Raw genomic sequence first — 18,517 nt, forward strand, 5'->3', positions numbered from 1 at the left:
GCTTTTAGAATGTGTGTACTCACTCTTAGATTCTGTGAGCTATCAGTAGGAATATCAGCCAAAAAAAAAGAATCCACTGTTTTTATATGAATTTACAGGTTACATGTATTGACATGTATTTATACAGTAGGTTGAAGCAACATCTGATTTAGCTTATTTGGATTATTCACTAAAGAAATGCACACAGTAGTTTGTTTTGTTCCTCAACTAGTTCTCTGTTGACAGCAAACACAGAGACAGACAAAGGCAGATATCAACAATACAAATAACGTTTTGGTATACCAAGTCTCCCCATGTTGTCTCCTTATTGTTTTTTTTTTTTAGATTACCCCATTGTTTTAGCTTCTCTGACCTCTCCCAGTACTCTATTCAGAGCATTGATAATTCTCTGACTTCTGTTCTGAATTTGTTCTTTTGCTTCTATCTATGACCCTTGGTCCTGCCATCTGTGCTGAGTTTGAAATAATAACTCCAGTTGACATCAAGTACAAAACTCATCGCCTGCATATCAGAGAGAGCTTGAGCTTGTGGAGGCTGGGATTGTGCCAGGGGGTCGATGGCCTGTTAACTTGACCTGGTGCCTGAGATACTATTGCTAACAACAGGATTGTAAGTTTATTTGATTATGCCTTTGCTTTTTCTTTGACAAGTTAGACGTGCTCCCTACAGAGAATTGGTATAGCGTATGTGCCCTGCAGCTCCCTGTTTCTAAATGCTTGTATCCTTTAGTGCCGCTATACACAAGTAAACCTTTGATGATTATCCATTTACTTCAACAGCTGACTTGCTGTTTCTTGAAATTTGGCATTGCTACACTATACAGAACAGTTTTTTTTATATAAAAAGGGAGCATTGATTCTGGATATTTGGTCAAGTGAATTGCATGTTTCACACTCATAGAAATAAAAATAATTTTCTGCAATACATTTATTTATTTATTTATTTATTTATTTATTTATTTATGGTAAAACTGTCTCTTTACCTGTCCCTCAGGCTGGCAAGACCCCATGTGTGATGCATGGTTTTATAACATGTAATTACAGCTGTAGTAAACAATATTCATGCATCATTGAACTTTTTTTTTATTGCAAACTACTTAAAAACACAACACAACACAGTAATTGTCAGGTGCTAAATTGCAGGAATAATTGAGGTTTGAAAACCAGTAACCTTTTTTTTTACAGCTGCAAAATTGTCTTGTTCTGTGGCTGGTTTATTGCTTTCTCTTAGCCTAGCAAGCGTTTCTCTCATAATTGCAGGTTGGCATAATTAGAACATAAGAAGAACATAAGAAAGTTTACAAACGAGAGGAGGCCATTCAGCCCATTTTGCTTGTTTGGTTGTTAGTAGCTTATTGATTCCAGAATCTCACCAAGCAGCTTCTTGAAGGATCCCCAGGTGTCAGCTTCAACAACATTACTGGGGAGTTGGTTCCAGACCCTCACAATTCTCTGTGTAAAAAAGTGCCTCCTATTTTCTGTTCTGAATGTCCCTTTATCTAATCTCCGTTTGTGACCACTGGTCCTTGTTTCTTTTTTCAGGTCAAAGAAGTCCCCTGGGTCGACATTGTCTATACCTTTTATGATTTTGAATGTTTGAATCAGATCGTCGCGTAGTCTTCTTTGTTCAAGACTGAATAGATTCAATTCTTTTAGCCTGTCTGCATACGACATGCCTTTTAAACCCGGGATAATTCTGGTTGCTCTTCTTTGCACTCTTTCTAGAGCAGCAATATCCTTTTTGTAACAAGGTGACCAGAACTGAACACAATATTCTAAGTGAGGTCTTACTAATGCATTGTAAAGTTTTAACATTACTTCCCTTGATTTAAATTCAACACTTCTCACAATATATCCGAGCATCTTGTTGGCCTTTTTTTATAGCTTCCCCACGTTGTCTAGATGAAGACATTTCTGAGTCAACATAAACTCCTAGGTCTTTTTCATAGTTCCCTTCTTCAATTTCAGTATCTCCCATATGATATTTATAATGCACATTTGTATTGCCTGCATGCAATACTTTACACTTTTCTCTATTAAATTTCATTTGCCATGTGTCTGCCCAGTTTTGAATACTGTCTAGATCATTCTGAATGACCTTTGCTGCTGCAACAGTGTTTGCCACTCCTATTTTTGTGTCGTCTGCAAATTTAACGAGTTTGCTTACTATACCAGAATCTAAATCATTAATGTAGATTAGGAATAGCAGAGGACCTAATACTGATCCCTGTGGTACACCACTGGTTAACTCGCTCCATTTTGAGGTTTCTCCTCTAATCAGTACTTTCTGTTTTCTACATGTTAACTACTCCCTAATCCATGTGCATGCATTTCCTTGAATTCCTTCTGCGTTCAGTTTGAGAATTAATCTTTTATGCGGGATTTTGTCAAAAGCTTTCTGGAAATCTAAATAAACCATATCGTATGCTTTGCAATTATCCATTTTCAATGTTGCATCCTCAAAAAAGTCAAGCAGGTTAGTTAGACACGATCTCCCTTTCCTAAAACCATGCTGACTGTCTCCCAGGATATTGTTACCATATAGGTAATTTTCCATTTTGGATCTTATTATAGTTTCCATAAATTTACATATAATAGAAGTCAGGCTTATTGGTCTGTAGTTACCTGGTTTGGTTTTGTCTCCCTTTTTTTGGATCGGTATTAAGTTTGCTATTTTCCAGTCTGTCGGTACAACCCCTGTGTCAAGAGACTGTTGCATGATCTTGGTTAGCGGTTTGTAAATAACTTCTTTCATTTCTTTGAGTACTATTGGGAGGATCTCAAACGGCCCAGGGGATTTGTTTATTTTAAGAGCTCCTAGTCCCTTTAACACTTCTGCCTCTGTTATGCTAAAGTTATTTAAAATTGGATAGGAACAGGTTGACATGTGGGACATGTTGTCCGTGTCCTCCTTTGTAAAAACCTGTGGAAAGTAATCATTTAATATATTTGCTATTTTTTTTTCTTCATCTATGATTTTGTCATTTGTGTGTCTTAGACATTTAACCTCCTCTTTGAATGTTCTCTTGCTGTTATAATATTGGAAAAACATTTTGGAATTGGTTTTTAGCCCCCTTAGCAATATTGATTTCTATCTCTCTCTCGGCCTTTCTAACTTCCTTTTTGACTTGTGTTTGCAGTTCCAAGAACTCTTTATGTGTACTTTGTTTTTGGTCCCTTTTAAACACTCTGTAAAGTGCCTTTTTTCGCTGAATATTTTTTTTAATTGATCTATTAAACCATTTTGGCCATTTTGTTTTAGATTTAGATTTATCTACTTTTGGGATGTAATTGTTTTGCGCATCTAGTACTACATTTTTAAAAAACAGCCTTTTTCTGTGGATGTTTTCTCTATTTTACTCCAATCTACTTCTGTTAGTCTCTGTTTCATACCTTCATAGTTTGCTTTTTCTAAAATGGTAAACCTTAGCTTTAGTCATTACTTTTGGGGTTTTAAAAAATACTTCAAATGAGACCATGTTGTGGTCTGAGTTTGCCAATGGCTGTCTGACCTCTGTTTTAGTTATTCTGTCTTCATTATTTGAAAAGACTAAATCAAGGTATGCCTCCCCTCTAGTCGATGCCTTAACAAATTGCGTTAGGAAGCAGTCATTTGTCATTTACACCATTTCAATTTCGTCCGTCGTGCTCCCCACCGGGTTCTCCCATTTTATAGTTGAAATCCCCCATTAGTATGGCTTCTCCTTTTCTACACGCATTTCGAATGTCATTGTATAACAGATTATTTTGCTCAGCGTCTGAATTTGCCGGTCTATAGCATGCTCCTATTATTATGCCCTTTGAATTTTTGTCCATTATTCTGACCCATATTGATTCTGCATTGTTTTCTTTGTCCTGATTTAACACCTGGGCTTCAAGACTATTTCTTATGTATAGTGCTACCCCTCCGCCTCTTCTGTCCTGCCTGTCTTTCCTATGTTTCTGGCTACAAACATAGTAAATCAGCAAGTTATTAAAGAGAACATCATCCCCTCCTGGTAAACAGGTTCAGCTAGACATTTGCTTTCTTTGTTACTACACTGTCAAAGTAACATTTCGAATGAATATTAAAGTGGTAAATGTCTACAGTTTGCACAGTTTATCTTCCACAGTTTATACTAACACTGAGCCCCCTCAGTATTAACTTCTGGCAGCCAGCAGTTCTAAATTATGTCTATACCTGAATAATCTGTACTGCTGTGTTAGGACTGAATGGTTTTAACTGAATGGAGTGAGTGGGTTCCTTATGCATATGCTGTCAAGTTGGAAAGAAACAAAAAAAACGTTTCTTGAGATACATCAACCTACTACAAACAGCAATCACTTTCGTTGAGAAAGAAAAACAGAAAAAAAAATGTTCAGCCTATTTTGATGAATATTGCTGTTTGCTCCTCTTTGGCAGAACAGAGAAAGGATGTGTGCTTCCTTCCCACAAGGATTAACACATGAATAGCTGACCGCAGGCTTCAGAGCAAAACCAAGCAGGGATCAATTGAAAATAGTCCATTTGTGCAGAAGAGCCAGTGAGGAGCTCTTTCTTCAATGGGTTTTGGCAGAGAGTGAAAAGAAAATATCTCTAACAGCTAAGGGGTTACAAAATAACTCTATACCATTGCCATTTAACTTACATTTGAGAAATATGGTACCGTATTGTACCTCAGTTCTGTCAGTTACTAAATAAATGATGATGGTTTTGGCTGACGCTGCATCTCTTTTATTCTTTACCTTTCGCTCAAGCTGAGAATATGCAGACATCTGGAAAGAATAATAAAAATCTTGCCCACCAGCAACAGAAGCTTGGCATAGAAACTCAGGTACTGGCCCTGTGATCCCTTTTGTGTGTGCGTGTGTATCTGTGTGTGTGTGTGTGTGTGTGTGTTGGTGCATAACAAAAACTAGTAATGTGATAAATTAATTACTATTTTATTATTTAAAAATGAACAAACAATAATAAATAAATAAACAAGGAACGAATGTACTATTGAAACCATGTTGAATTGATTTACATGAGATGAATGTCTAATTAGAGCCTCCCTTAGACAGGAAACTGTTCTGCATTACCAAGTTAAGTCAGAGCACCCCTATCTGTTCTACGATAAGTAGAAGAGCATATTTATTGAAATGGTAATTTACACTCTCTGAAAGAAACTGCAGATACAACCTCTAACACTGTGACTGTAAGAATGAATAATGTAGTCAAGCCTATTTAATAATAAATCTTCAAGCAGTGAGAGAAAACAGGATTTCCTTGGCCAGGCTAAATGATGAATGTGATCATTTATATCAACATGAGCTACCATCTGAGCATAGCATTTAACAGTGCATGAAGAAGAAAACCAGAGAGTGTGTGATACAAACATCAACACACCCAACAACGTATCTGTTCCATTTGATGCTTCTAATGTATTTTATGATATTACAAACCAACATAATAACAGGCCTTTTATATCTACAATATATAGTATCCTATCAGATGTTTATGTGAAAATAATGTGAAAAAACCTCATATGGGATTGTTACTCGATTAAAAACAAAAACAATAAGGAGATGACAGTCTGCTTAAGAGAAGTTGAGACACATTTTTCCAAACTTATTTAAGGGTAACTTATTGTTTTTATTTTGCTGTTTATTTATGAATAATGAAGTAACATGCAGCAGGAATAGATCAGCACTGGAGACAAAGTAATAGCTTGTTCTTAAGACTACCAATGTTTGGTAATGATGCTTCAACAAAGATGTTTGTATATCTAAGTAAAGACTTAATGCAAAACACTGGAATCTTTAAAAACAGTACGATATAAACACAATTAAATAAAAACAAAAATTCTCTCTTGTACAGATTAAAATAACTTGGAAACATGGAATTGCAATCCAAGTTATTGTGACACTATAACAAAAAGAAAAGAAAATAGAAAATAAGATATTTTTTTAATCTCCAAACTTGCCCTTTACACAGCTAATGAATAAAGTGAAGCCACATTGTCAAATTCTTTAATCTGTTAAACCAGACTATGGGCCATTTTTCTAGTTTCAAAATGCTTGCCAGTTCATTATAAAATTCAATAAACCAGTTGACTGATCCCACCCAGTGATTTCAAATCACTTCTGCACAAACTCTCTCATGAAAACCATAAATCTTCACACATAAAGTATATATGTTTTTATAATATTGATTACAAACACACATTCCTAATCAACCCTGTAACTTACTACATTTATAAAGGGGAAAAAACGGTTTAAATAGATATGGGTATATATCCAGGGCATTAACAGGTTAAGGGTTGACTCTAAATCAGATCTAAATCATGGCACCATTTAAATCATTAAATATGTGTTAAAGACGGTGGCAAAGTGGTTAACAGTGTGCAGGTGCAGGAATGCAATAAACAGACAGACAATGATCCAGCTGCAATGATATTTCATTTGTATTCCAATTGGTCTGATGACACAAAGACAGTAAATAATAACAATGATAACAGTCAATACAGCAGCGTGTTTTGCTCTGTTTTAATCCACAGGTTGGTCTCGAAATAATAATAGTCCAGATCTTTAAGACCCACACGTAACACAAAACACAAACACAAGTCCACAGTGAGTGATATGGTGCTCGTGGTGTAAATACAGTTTATTTGTGAAACAATTGGTACAGTGATGTCCGGGTAAGTGCTGGCCTTTGGTAACAGCTCCATATTGTGTTCAGCTGTCTAATAACAACAAACAAAGTGGTTCCTTAGACATGACAAAACAAACAAACACTCATGATTACAATTCATGTTCCCCTTCTGGTTCAGCTTTAACCATACAAAGGAACAGATCACTTCGCTACGTCCCCTTTTGTACCATCAATCATGACCCCTTGGTTAACGAGTGCAACCGCTCCTCCAATCCGCAGATGCCACATTGTTTCCCTTCCAGATCGATGATTTTGTGTATTGTAGCTCCGCCCCCTTTCTAGATGGCCGACTTCCGTCTAACCCTGGGAACGAATTGTCTGGCCATCCAGTCCGGGGCACTCTGTTCCCTTTACACAGCACCCTCACAGGTCGGGAGGGAGATTTATCACCAAGAATCATTCTGTCTCTGTCACAAAGACACATTTTATAGGGTTTCAAAACCCAGACACAAACCCCTGTGGGCAGTGGCCAGTGATGCAATCGCAACAGGAAGTGCAGGTGAGATCTGTCACCTGCACAATGTGAAGGGTTCTTTCAGCTGTACTGTCTGAGCTTCCTCAAAGATGTGTCACGAAGGATTACTGTGTGAGCAAAATAGAAACAGAGAGACAGACAGACGTTTCTAATGGGATAGGCAGCTTGTTCTGTAATTAGTTATATCTGCATTCTTTAAGCTGTCTTTGCCCTGTCAATCAATACAAATATACATGACATGTACTGAAAAATACTCTTCACTGATGGCTAACTAACATTCTTTATACTGACGTGGAGAACAACAGGGAAAGGCAACCCAAACAAAACAAACTGGAATACAAATTTATAACGGGGAAAAACTGACCGCAAAAAGCCACGTAATGTGCATGTTCAGTACGGCCGCACTCAGCATCAAAATAACGACCTATTTTATAAGACTAATTAAGTGAAGCATGTGATTCCACAATCAACCAATTTAAATACCCCTCACCACAATTAGCGGTGGAGAAATACACACCTCTCACAATAAATAGCGGGTTTGGGTCAACCCTGCGTGTGTAGGCTACACATTCCAAAAGAAAATGAATGAAACACAAAGACCGCAGCCTGGTACTAGCCATGGTGATGAGGATGCTCAGTAGCGAAAACTGAAATTTACCAATATGGAAGTGGAGATTTTGGCACAAGCAGTACTTGTAACACATGAAGATGTGTTACAAGCTCGAAATACATCACCAGGACAAAAGAATAAAATATGGAATGTGCGGTGGCTTCTTAATAAACAAATGTACCACTTCAGTTTGTAGTCTAGGTTGCTTATACATTACGACGCATCATCCAGTTACTGTGCTTCACATATTAGTTCAACTTCTTATTTCGTATTGAATAATTCCAGGTGTATAGACTTTTCAAACTTCAGAAACAATACGTTTTATTTACTTACATCCATGGCAGTCAAACAGGTGGATAATCCTTCCATTGTTGTACAGCAATATGTTCAGCAACAATACAGCTTCATACGAACAGTCTTCAGTTAAACTACGACTTATAACTTCTTAAAGTCTTATGCAGTTACAATTCTCCTATTTCTTATGTTTGTCTGTATTTCTTACTCTATGTATGATTTTAAAGCATATCTGTATGGTATATATGGTTGAAAAACTGTACTTGCTCTAGCTACAAACTAACTTTGTGATCTGTCCCTCCATCCTTTTTTTTTTTACAGTTTTCTTTCCATCTACTCCACTGTTCTTTTAATAATGCCTACACTCTAAAAGTAAAGGCTCTCATTAGAACCTTGCTTTGCCACTGTGGGGAGACCGTTTCAGGCGCTTCTCAGAACCTTTACATGGCTTCTATATTCTCTATTTGAAGACTTTCTGTTTTGTCATGTAAGCTATGAAACATGTATTGAAAATTGGAGTTTGCAAAATGTTATTAAATGCTTCTTTGTCCTTGAAAACGATGTCTCCTTCTTACTGCAGACAAGTCTCCCACATCACCTTGCCTTGTATATAGCCTCCTCTCTGACTGCGGCAAATTAACACCTGCTTTTCAGAGTTCTTAAAATAATCAAGCAAATACGAGGCCCGCAATTATCGGCAGCTTTAATAAATTAGACTGAATATTTAATAGACTTCATTTGCAAATCCCCTCTCAATTTTAGCGGTTTCATTCAGAAACGCCCCAGAATTACATATGCATCAAGTGCTAAAGTGCACAGAGACATTGCCCCTGCAAATCAAGTCTTAATTGCGTGTTTATGCCATTGCGTGTGTTTTATAAATCCCATCCAATAATTCAGAACCCTCAGCAACCGTTTATCGGTTGTAAAACATGCACAGTCCTTTTTATAAATCTGGGCCTCAGTGTCTTACGCTCTGCTTCTTTGTCAAATAGAGCTTTTGTGCAGTTTTAAAGCGTTATACAGCTGAAATACTGCCTGACGTGTACTGCCTACTTTACACCACAGGGTTCCGTTCCATTTCCACTCTCACTTGGTAACTTTAATTACGTTTGGTACCCATGAGAGGTTTCTCAAGTGTTTGAAATAAAGTGTGAGCGGAAAGTTTCTCTTTAGTGTGAGTGTAAATTCTCTCTCTCTTTTTTTTTTTTTTTTTAGAAAGCAACGACTCAATTTCAGAAGTCTCTAATGCTTGGTCAATCTTCTGCACCTTTCTCAGTTTCAGGCAATATCACTTTTTACACTTCTCCTCATGTAAAGAACATCCAGACTAAGCCCTGTTCAGATCAGATTCCCTCTGGGCACTCTAACAGCTCATTCCCTGAAAAGTTTTAAAAAAAACTCCTTAATGAACATCTGCTACAAATTACTAAATCGTAACCATCAGCACGACACATTTGGCAAACAAACTGCAAATCTGTGTGGTTCGACTTTATTTCTTTATTTCTTTATTTTTTTTTCCCCTCTGAAAATAGTTTACTCAGTGTTTTATATATTAATTAATAAAAGGAGCTGGCTTGAGCCCCAGTGATGCTGAGTAATGCTGTATGATCCATGGCCCCTAGGACCAGAACTGATTAAAATGCTCAATGCATTTGTACTCCATGATATAGTGCCCCACCCCTCCAACCACACATAAACAACACACACAGGCCGTTGTGATTTACTATCTAAACTTCATTATGTACCTAATTAAATGTTTGCAACGTTTTGGAAAAGAATGCTTGTTTATCTTGTGGAAAATTAAATGTAACCCAGCATCATTCAGTTAAGGGATGGGGGCATGGTGTTTACTTGTCTCAAAGGCAACAGTAACACTCAGTTTTAGCGACTCATTCTGACATTTTACTGTCAAGCATTATGGTCAGGATGGGGTAATCTGGTCATGTTTAGTTTCAAATGTGGGAAGAAAAAAATGCTTTTAAAAATATGCCTCAAACTCCTCATATAGAACTCCCATATGCCTCAAGCTCCTCATATAGAACTCCCTGTATGCATCAAAACAGTCCATATAGATTTAGCTGGCATATGTATTTCTTTCCCATTCGCTCAACTTTAAAAGTAGGCTACTTTATTAAAGTTCCCATATGGGTAAAATAATGTTGTCTCTCTCAGTACCAACGTTTTAACAATTATATACATTTGATACCTTAGTCCAGAAAACTTCTTACAACCTTTTCAACAACTCCCCAATCCCCACATGCTATTTTAACTGTCAACATTTACCATCCAGATGGACAATATTAAAATGTGTATTGGTATCAACTGTAGATCGACTAACCTTTCTGTCACATCATCTGTTATTGAAGGGTGGACTAAAAAGCAATTTCCGAGTAATATATTTAGCCATGATTTGTCTAGATGATGTATACCTTATTATTTGTGGCTGTCAAATAGGAATGTTCCTTTACTGCACAAAGCCTAACGTGGCTGCATTTAAAAAAGCAGCACCGACACGGCACTTCTCTGCGTGGCAGAAACAGGTTTCTTTCTCATTCGATTGATTTCTGAGGTACGTTTAGTTTAAAAGCCAGGCTTTTGTCCAGGAAAGCAAACTTACTTGTCACATAATATATCAAAACATAGTACTAACCTCAAGCAAAATCAGTGATCAAATATAGAAATAATGAGTAATTATCATAGTAGTAACCTGTTATTTTCCCTGCTGGCAATGCCTTTAAATAAGGTTAAGGGTTATGGCTAGAGCTAGGGCTAGGATTACGGTAATACAATACACTAGGCTCCATAGTAGATGGCTATGGTCAAAATGTTTATACTCCATTGTATTTAACTAGGAAAACATGCTCTTGTTTTTTTTTTTTTTGCTTTTTTTTGGTTGGCTATGAGAAGTTGTGTGTTCCCAAACAATTCACCCTGGTTCCAATTGCACTCTATTTGTTGGGTTTTGTATTATGGAGCTACAAACCAAAGCCCAGACAAGCTAAATTTGGAACCCTGGACCTTCTATACACCCTTGTCTAGTGTGTATTACCACTACAGCTTTTCAGCTTTTCACATGGCAAGATGTCAGTGCCACTGCCAAAAAATAAAACACAAATATATATTTAGTATACATTTTTTTCTCACATTTTTTGAGTTGTAAGTACAGTCCCTGTATACAGCTATGGCCAAAAGTTTTGCATCATCTAGAATTTTAGGATTGAGACATAATTAAAATAAAAAATATATATAATTTAGATTTTATCATTGTGTAATTAAATAAACTACACAATGATATAGCAAAATTTAAAAAAAAAGTTTTCAGATTACTGTGCCATAATAGCAGTACAGTATTTCATGTTAGATTTCGAAATGTCACTTTTTTATTTTTGTCAGTTTTTCCTTAAGTAGATGGAAAACTACATGTATGTAATTCAATTTTATTATTTTATTTCTTAGCCAACGCCCTTATCCATGGCGACTTACAATTGTTACAAGATATCACATTATTTTTACATACAATTACACAGTTGGGTTTTTATTACTAGAGCAATCTAAGTAAGTACCTTGCTCAAGGGTACAGCAGCAGTGTCCCCCACTGGGAATTGAACCCACGCCCTTCTGGTCAAGAGTCTAGAGCCCTAACCACTACTCCACAATATGTTAACATAACTTTTGGCCATATCTGTACATTGTGAGTAATGATTAATATTTTCCCTTTGAAAGGAATATGTTGATTCTTGTTCATCATTCACAAACACACCCAGACTGCGGTATAAAAGGACAATTAACTCAACTCTCATTTATGACAATCTGACCAACAGTCTGTTTTGCTGCAGATTATTAAATACCAGATTTATGCTTGGTTCTAATATATGTTACAGTAAAATCCATCAATCATGTAATATTTATTTCAATAACATACTAAAGAACATAGTGATTAACAAAAAACAGAAATGGCACAAAAATCATTAAAATACAGGCCATTATTATATAACATGAATTTTATATGAATATTATATATCAATGATATATTTTGAAAATGTAACTTAAAACCTAGTTTTCTAGACATGTAGGATTTAGCAGTAGCAATAGTCATTTTTTATTTATTTATTTATTTTTTTACGGTCAATAGTCTTCAACTGCATTTAAAAACAAAAGTATATATATATATATATATATATATATATATATATATATATATATATATATATATATATATATAACAAACTGCTTGGTAAAGGGTTGCCTGCTATTTCCTGTGCGCACAAACTTTTCACCAGAGTATTCCACAGTGGATTTGAACAAAGCTGCTATGGTCCAAAGAAAAACTGCAAGAACAAAATGTCAATAGGTTGCTGTGACACTCCCTGACAGTTTTTGTAGTTTTTGTAATGAGCTTCTCCACAGTGGGTAAGCTTTCTCTATACTATAGATTGAATATCTAGGGATATTTCAGACTGATTTGGAATGAAACTGTTGAGACATCTGCAGTCCTTATGCCTGGTGAATCAGCATACTTATGAGAAGTAAAGGTTCTGAACAGACTTAGAGCCAGTATTACATTTCATTTTTATATACAAATGCTTTTCCTTGTATTTTTTCTTCATCAACATCATATGGCATCAACAGAGACAACATGAAAATTGCAACTCTTACTTTACAGAACATCTCTTTGTTCCCAGCATTCCATGATGCTGTTCTGAGAAGCACTGTCTCACTGTTTAATCTTCTTACATTAAAATGTACTGAGAGATTAAGTATTTTTTTTTTAAACTCTTGTCTCCACTAAAATATAAAAATGCACCTGTAAAATAAATGCAGAGCAACAAATGTAGGCTGTATTTGGGATATAGGGCAGAAACATTTAGCTTTAACTTGGCTTTAACTTAATAATAGACAAAAAATCATGGCTCTCCACATTTTAATTCTCAAAGTGTGAGCCATGTTTTCCCAATAACCCTTATTCTCCTGAATGTTCCAGTGGTGCCCTATTCCTCTCATCTCTGCTTTGCAAAAAGTGCATCTCAGGACAGCTGCTGGTGGGTCCTTCTGACTTCGTGGTGTTATGCCCTTTAAAATCTTCAGTTTAGTAAACACAAAGGCCTCACAGGGAGGGAAGCTGGGTGGGTGTAGTATTTGTTCTGCATTTTTTCCTACTATTGCTTGTGTATTTTGCCAGCACATGCCTTTCTGATGTGTTGTTCACCATACATTTCATCTTCAAAAAATTCCATCCCTGGACCAGAGAGCTTGAATTCTCTGAAATGACTACATTCCATTATGCATTGCCACACAATTGTTGATCTATTAGTATTAGTCAAGTGTTACTATCCTACATTAAATAAAACAATCCAAAATGATACCCCCAATATACTTTACTTACATTGAGGAAATCAAGGCTAACAAATGTAACTTTCCTTTATGTTGCCGGATGCTTTGACAATAAACCACTTTTTTTTTTTTTTTTTTAGCTTTCCTCACTCCAGTATTATCTTTAATATCCTGTCCTGTCTATACAGCTTCTTCTGTAAGCAGGCCTAGCTTGAACATTGGCTTGAACGTCGTTATGCGAAACAGAATCTTGGTGTAGTATCTAAATGCAATATTGTTGTCAAGACTTTATTTGGGCCAAAAGACATTGGTTTCAGACAAGGGATACTTCCCTGTGGCTTTCCCTGTGGCAATGGTCAATGTCACTGATCAAATTAAAATCAATTTGCCCAACTGAAATATTGGCGTAACTAAGTTACAAATTACATGAACTGCCTTTTTAAAGACACAAAAACACTAGTTTTTAATTTTCTTTCAGAAATATAAAATCTTTTATGCTTTTCATTGTAATTGTTTTTTTGCATTGTCTTTAAAAATACTTTGTGTAGATTGTACTAAAATATAAATTACATTGTGTTCTTGTTCCTGATGAGGATTCACTTGTTTATGAGCCACAAACAAGGATTTTTATAACAAATATAAGAGATGAGCAATGGAACCAATGCCTCGCTTCGCAGATATGAGGTTGCTTTTTGGATTACAGTGCCATTATTATTATTTATTTCTTAGCAGACGCCCTTATCCAGGGCAACTTACAACTGTTACAAGATATCACATTATTATTACATACAATTACCATTTTTAGAGTTGTTTTTTTTTTTTAGTGGAGCAATCTAGGTAAAGTACCTTGCTCAAGGGTACAGCAGCAGTGTCTCCCACCTGGGATTGAACCCACAACCCTCCGGTCAAGAGTCCAGAGCCCTAACCACTACTCCACACTGCTGCCCTGAATGCCATGAATGCCATTAGTTTGCCAGAGGGCTGTGTTTGTGTGCCTTGCAAAATGAATGAATAATTCTGGAACATCAAAACTACATCCAACAAGATAATGTTTTTACATGTGTCTAGTGATGATGGGATTTAATTTTCAGTAACATCTTGGTCACTGTCTGATTTATAGGAAATCAGTTCAACAGAAACATCCTGGGATTTATGGAGCTAAACCATTAAAGATGAAAATATGCTAATTTGGAGCTAGACTCAAGACTAGGTACAGCATTGCATCAGTGAAGACATTACATTATATCACAAAACCACCCAACCAGTACTTTCTATCTTATTTTATTAGTTAGGACAGGCAGCCTCATTTCAAGATAAAGGATTCCATAATAAATCTATACTAAAAGGAAGTCATTGCATTGCCCATCAATGTTAAAAAAACTGCTGTCATTTTCATAGAGCTTGAAGGATTGTGCTTTCTATGATGTTAGATTGAAGGCTATTGAAAAAAAAAATCTTAAATTGGTGTCTGCTGTCTACATGATGTTAACTTAAAAAAAAGTTGAAGGCCACAATTACGATGTAAGGTGCTCACATAAATTGATCTCTGGAAGATTTCAGCAGGATAAATAAAAGGCCTATAGGCTGTCAGTTCAAATAAAAACATAAGCATGGCAATTGGCTGTGTTTTGAAACCAGGGATGGAGATAGCTCTTTTGTTGCAATTTTCTTGAAATCACAAGATTTGTAATAAAATGTTTTTGAAGGAATATCAAGACTGTTTGAAATGTTTAATATTTTCCACTCTTCATGTCCAGGACATTTACAGTTGGCGTCAGAACATTGAGCCGGTCTAAGGGAGGCTCTTTGAAGTGTTTGTGGTATCGCCACATCTGCAGGCAAGATGTGCATACTAGGGGATCAAGTTTTGTCGGTATTCGCAACATCATGTGACAATGAACAACATGTCTTAACTCTTTAGAGGCCACTGAAGCAAAAGGAAAATAGTAATCTAGTATGTGCTTATATTTCGTGTATGTGTATGAAAACAGAACAGTTGGAAAGTTAAAAAAATACAATGCAAGTTTAAGTTTTGTGAATGGGGCCCCTTCAGGCACAAGCACAATACAATACACAACCCATAGCTTCAAACCATGCAATCAGAATTCTAAGGTCAAATTATAAGACAAACATTTGGCTGGTGCCTTCTTCTTATTGAAATAGGCCAAAACTTAGTTTCATATATAATAGAATATTTCTTAACTGCCTATAAAATTTCACAGCATTCTAAGAAAATGGATGAACCTTCCAACAAGAGAAAGCCTGTCTGCTTCTAATAGTAGGGCTGGGCAATTCAGATGTAACCCTGCTCCTTTTCTAGTCCCATATGGGAGACGAAGTGGAGACTTTTGAATAAACTTATGGCTCACGACAACATCGAGAAAAGAATCCAACACGCCTCTGCTTCAGGGCTCCAGCCGGGCTCCACATTCACATGCAGATCACACTCACTGGGGTTTTCATTTAACATTGACGTAGATTGAGGCGGATTACCTTTTGTTCATGTGCAAAGGTTGAACCAGAGATTTACAAAATGCTGCTGTTTCAAAACTTAACAACACCATATTTTAATTAAATACATTTCACAGTTATGTGTCTACATGCACAGATACATAATTACATTAGTTTATATATATATATATATATATATATATATATATATATATATATATATATATATATATATATATATATATATATACATATATACACACACATATATATATGTGTGTATATGCCTACCATTTCTGTGTTGTCATTGTATTTTACCAGTTTATATATATATATATATATATATATATATATATATATATATATATAATGTGATAACGTGTTTATCCTAAAAAGCTTCCTTTTTATCACAAAATAAACTTACAAAGGAAAGGAAAGAAAACAAGCAGGCATGCAAACATGTAACACCTAGAGTAAATCCTACCTCAGACATGTGGTTGTTGGCACCATGTGTCTGTCTGCCTGACACTTAGACTGCATATATAAAAGTGTCTTTTATTTAATCACATGAAACCACAGGACAGTGATTTAATCAAGGGTTCATGGAATGAGTTTGCAATACTCATAACAGGCCCACCACAACTATTTACACATTGAATTAATAACAACGAGCTGGCCAGGATGGTTGGCCTTACATAAACTTCACCAAAGTATTTATTTACCAGACAGCAGTCTTGACATTTGGAACCATATTTCATATCTCTGTTATAAATAGATACAAAATGTATAAATTGAAGACGGATTGCATTTCTCCTCTTGGCTTTGACAGCATCAATTGGCGCAATGAAAAGCCATATTAAATGTGATTTCCAGTCTAGCTGTTGAAAGCATTAGCACAGTTAACTTCAAAATGTTGACTAATTGATTTACTGCCATTGAAATGCATCCATGGTAATCTGAAAAATAAAATAAACAGCGCTTGTTTCTTAACAGTACTGCTGATGAGATAGCTTGTGCTTTTAAATTGCCTTTGTATGTGGCATAGTATGACCAAGAGCTTTACCTAACTAAACTCACCATGGAATGAAGCTTCCATGGTTACCTATTCATCCTCATACTAAAATGTGTCTGTCTGTGTCTCCTATAATGACAAGCTGCCCATTATCAAGCCAAAACAATTTGCTTTTTATTAGTGATAACTGTTGGTAATGGAATTGGCCTTCACTGGCAAATCCCAGAGCCACACACATTCTTTCATGAAAAGTTACTGTATTATGGTATAAAATGCTCTCAAACACGGTCAGAGCTACACTCACTAATTTTAAAAAAGAAACATTTAGATTGCAGAAACATTTGTCATTTTCTAGAAAATAAAGAAGTGTGTTAATACTGAATTCCGCCAGAAAGGATGCCAGCTTCCATAATCCTCCAGCACTGTTATTAATATGACCTTGCAATCCTATGACTTGATTCACTTATTTGTCAAGCTTAGAGATACTGTCTTCTGTCGTAGTAAGTTGTGTCGTTGTGTCGGCACATTCTTCTGGACAGGACTCTGTACCCTGACTAAAGTTATCTGACATTCATTAGAATGCCTTTCCACCTATGTTGGGTGGACTTCGGGTCTATTCCTGTGTAACTATATGGCTTATGGGGCTTTGCACCATTTTGCACACTTGTCAATATACTGCTGGTGGAGCCCTGCAGCAGGACAGCAATGTTGCTGAAAGGCTATTTTTTAAAGAAGAAGAATAGTCTCCAGATGATTGACAAAAGTGTTTATTTTAGACTTGAATCCTGTTATAGTGTATGAAAAATGCATTCAATTTTGGGTAACTGTGGTCCATTGTCCATGTTTACAATGCAGGAGAAAAACACGAGTCAAAGCCGGTGTAACGAATTGCATTTGTAAATCAACTCTTACAAACCAAACAGCTCCCTGAATTTACCTCATATTAATATGTACATCAACAGATCTAAATAAATACTGCTGTTAAATGTTTAAGTTTTGTAAGTACATTTCAAATAACATAAAAAATAATAATAAACTACAACACGCTGCTACATATCAGATGCCATGTGCAATGCTTTTTTTAGAATGCTGTAGAACATTTCCCATAATTTAGTATCTTTGTATCTTATAGAGGACATCCCCTGTCTAAGGTCTATGGTATCTTCTTACCCTTATATGAAGTTATGCCTCAAGTACAGTATTGCCAATCTATCACTTGTAGGTAGGCGGGAACTGTTATATCATTTACCTCAGTTCTGTTGATCTCTTTTAAATGGACAGCTCATTCTAAACTTAAACTTACTGTCTCCTTATATTAGAACAGCCAGACAAACCACATTTTAGGTTGTCACCATTGTCCTTGCAAACAAGACTCAACTAATTTCTCCCCCATAAACCCCTGAAGGGTGATCTTAAAATTCACATCCTGTTTTCTTCATTCCTCTCTCTGAATATGAAAAATGCTTTATATAAGAATATCTGAGGAGTTCAAATGTTCTTGAAGCCACTGTATAAACTCTGCAGTGTGTGGGAGTGAGCATTATTGAACGCAGAAGAGGTTTTTTGGCCATCTTGCTTTCAGCCAGACACCCTCATGAGCCACAAATTGGTGTAAAAATCCTTGCGCTTTTGTGCTGAGCTGCTATAAAACTTGTTGTAGTCTTCTGGC

The sequence above is a fragment of the Acipenser ruthenus genome, chromosome 12 (assembly GCF_902713425.1).
Source record: "Acipenser ruthenus chromosome 12, fAciRut3.2 maternal haplotype, whole genome shotgun sequence".
Classification (NCBI taxonomy): domain Eukaryota; kingdom Metazoa; phylum Chordata; class Actinopteri; order Acipenseriformes; family Acipenseridae; genus Acipenser; species Acipenser ruthenus.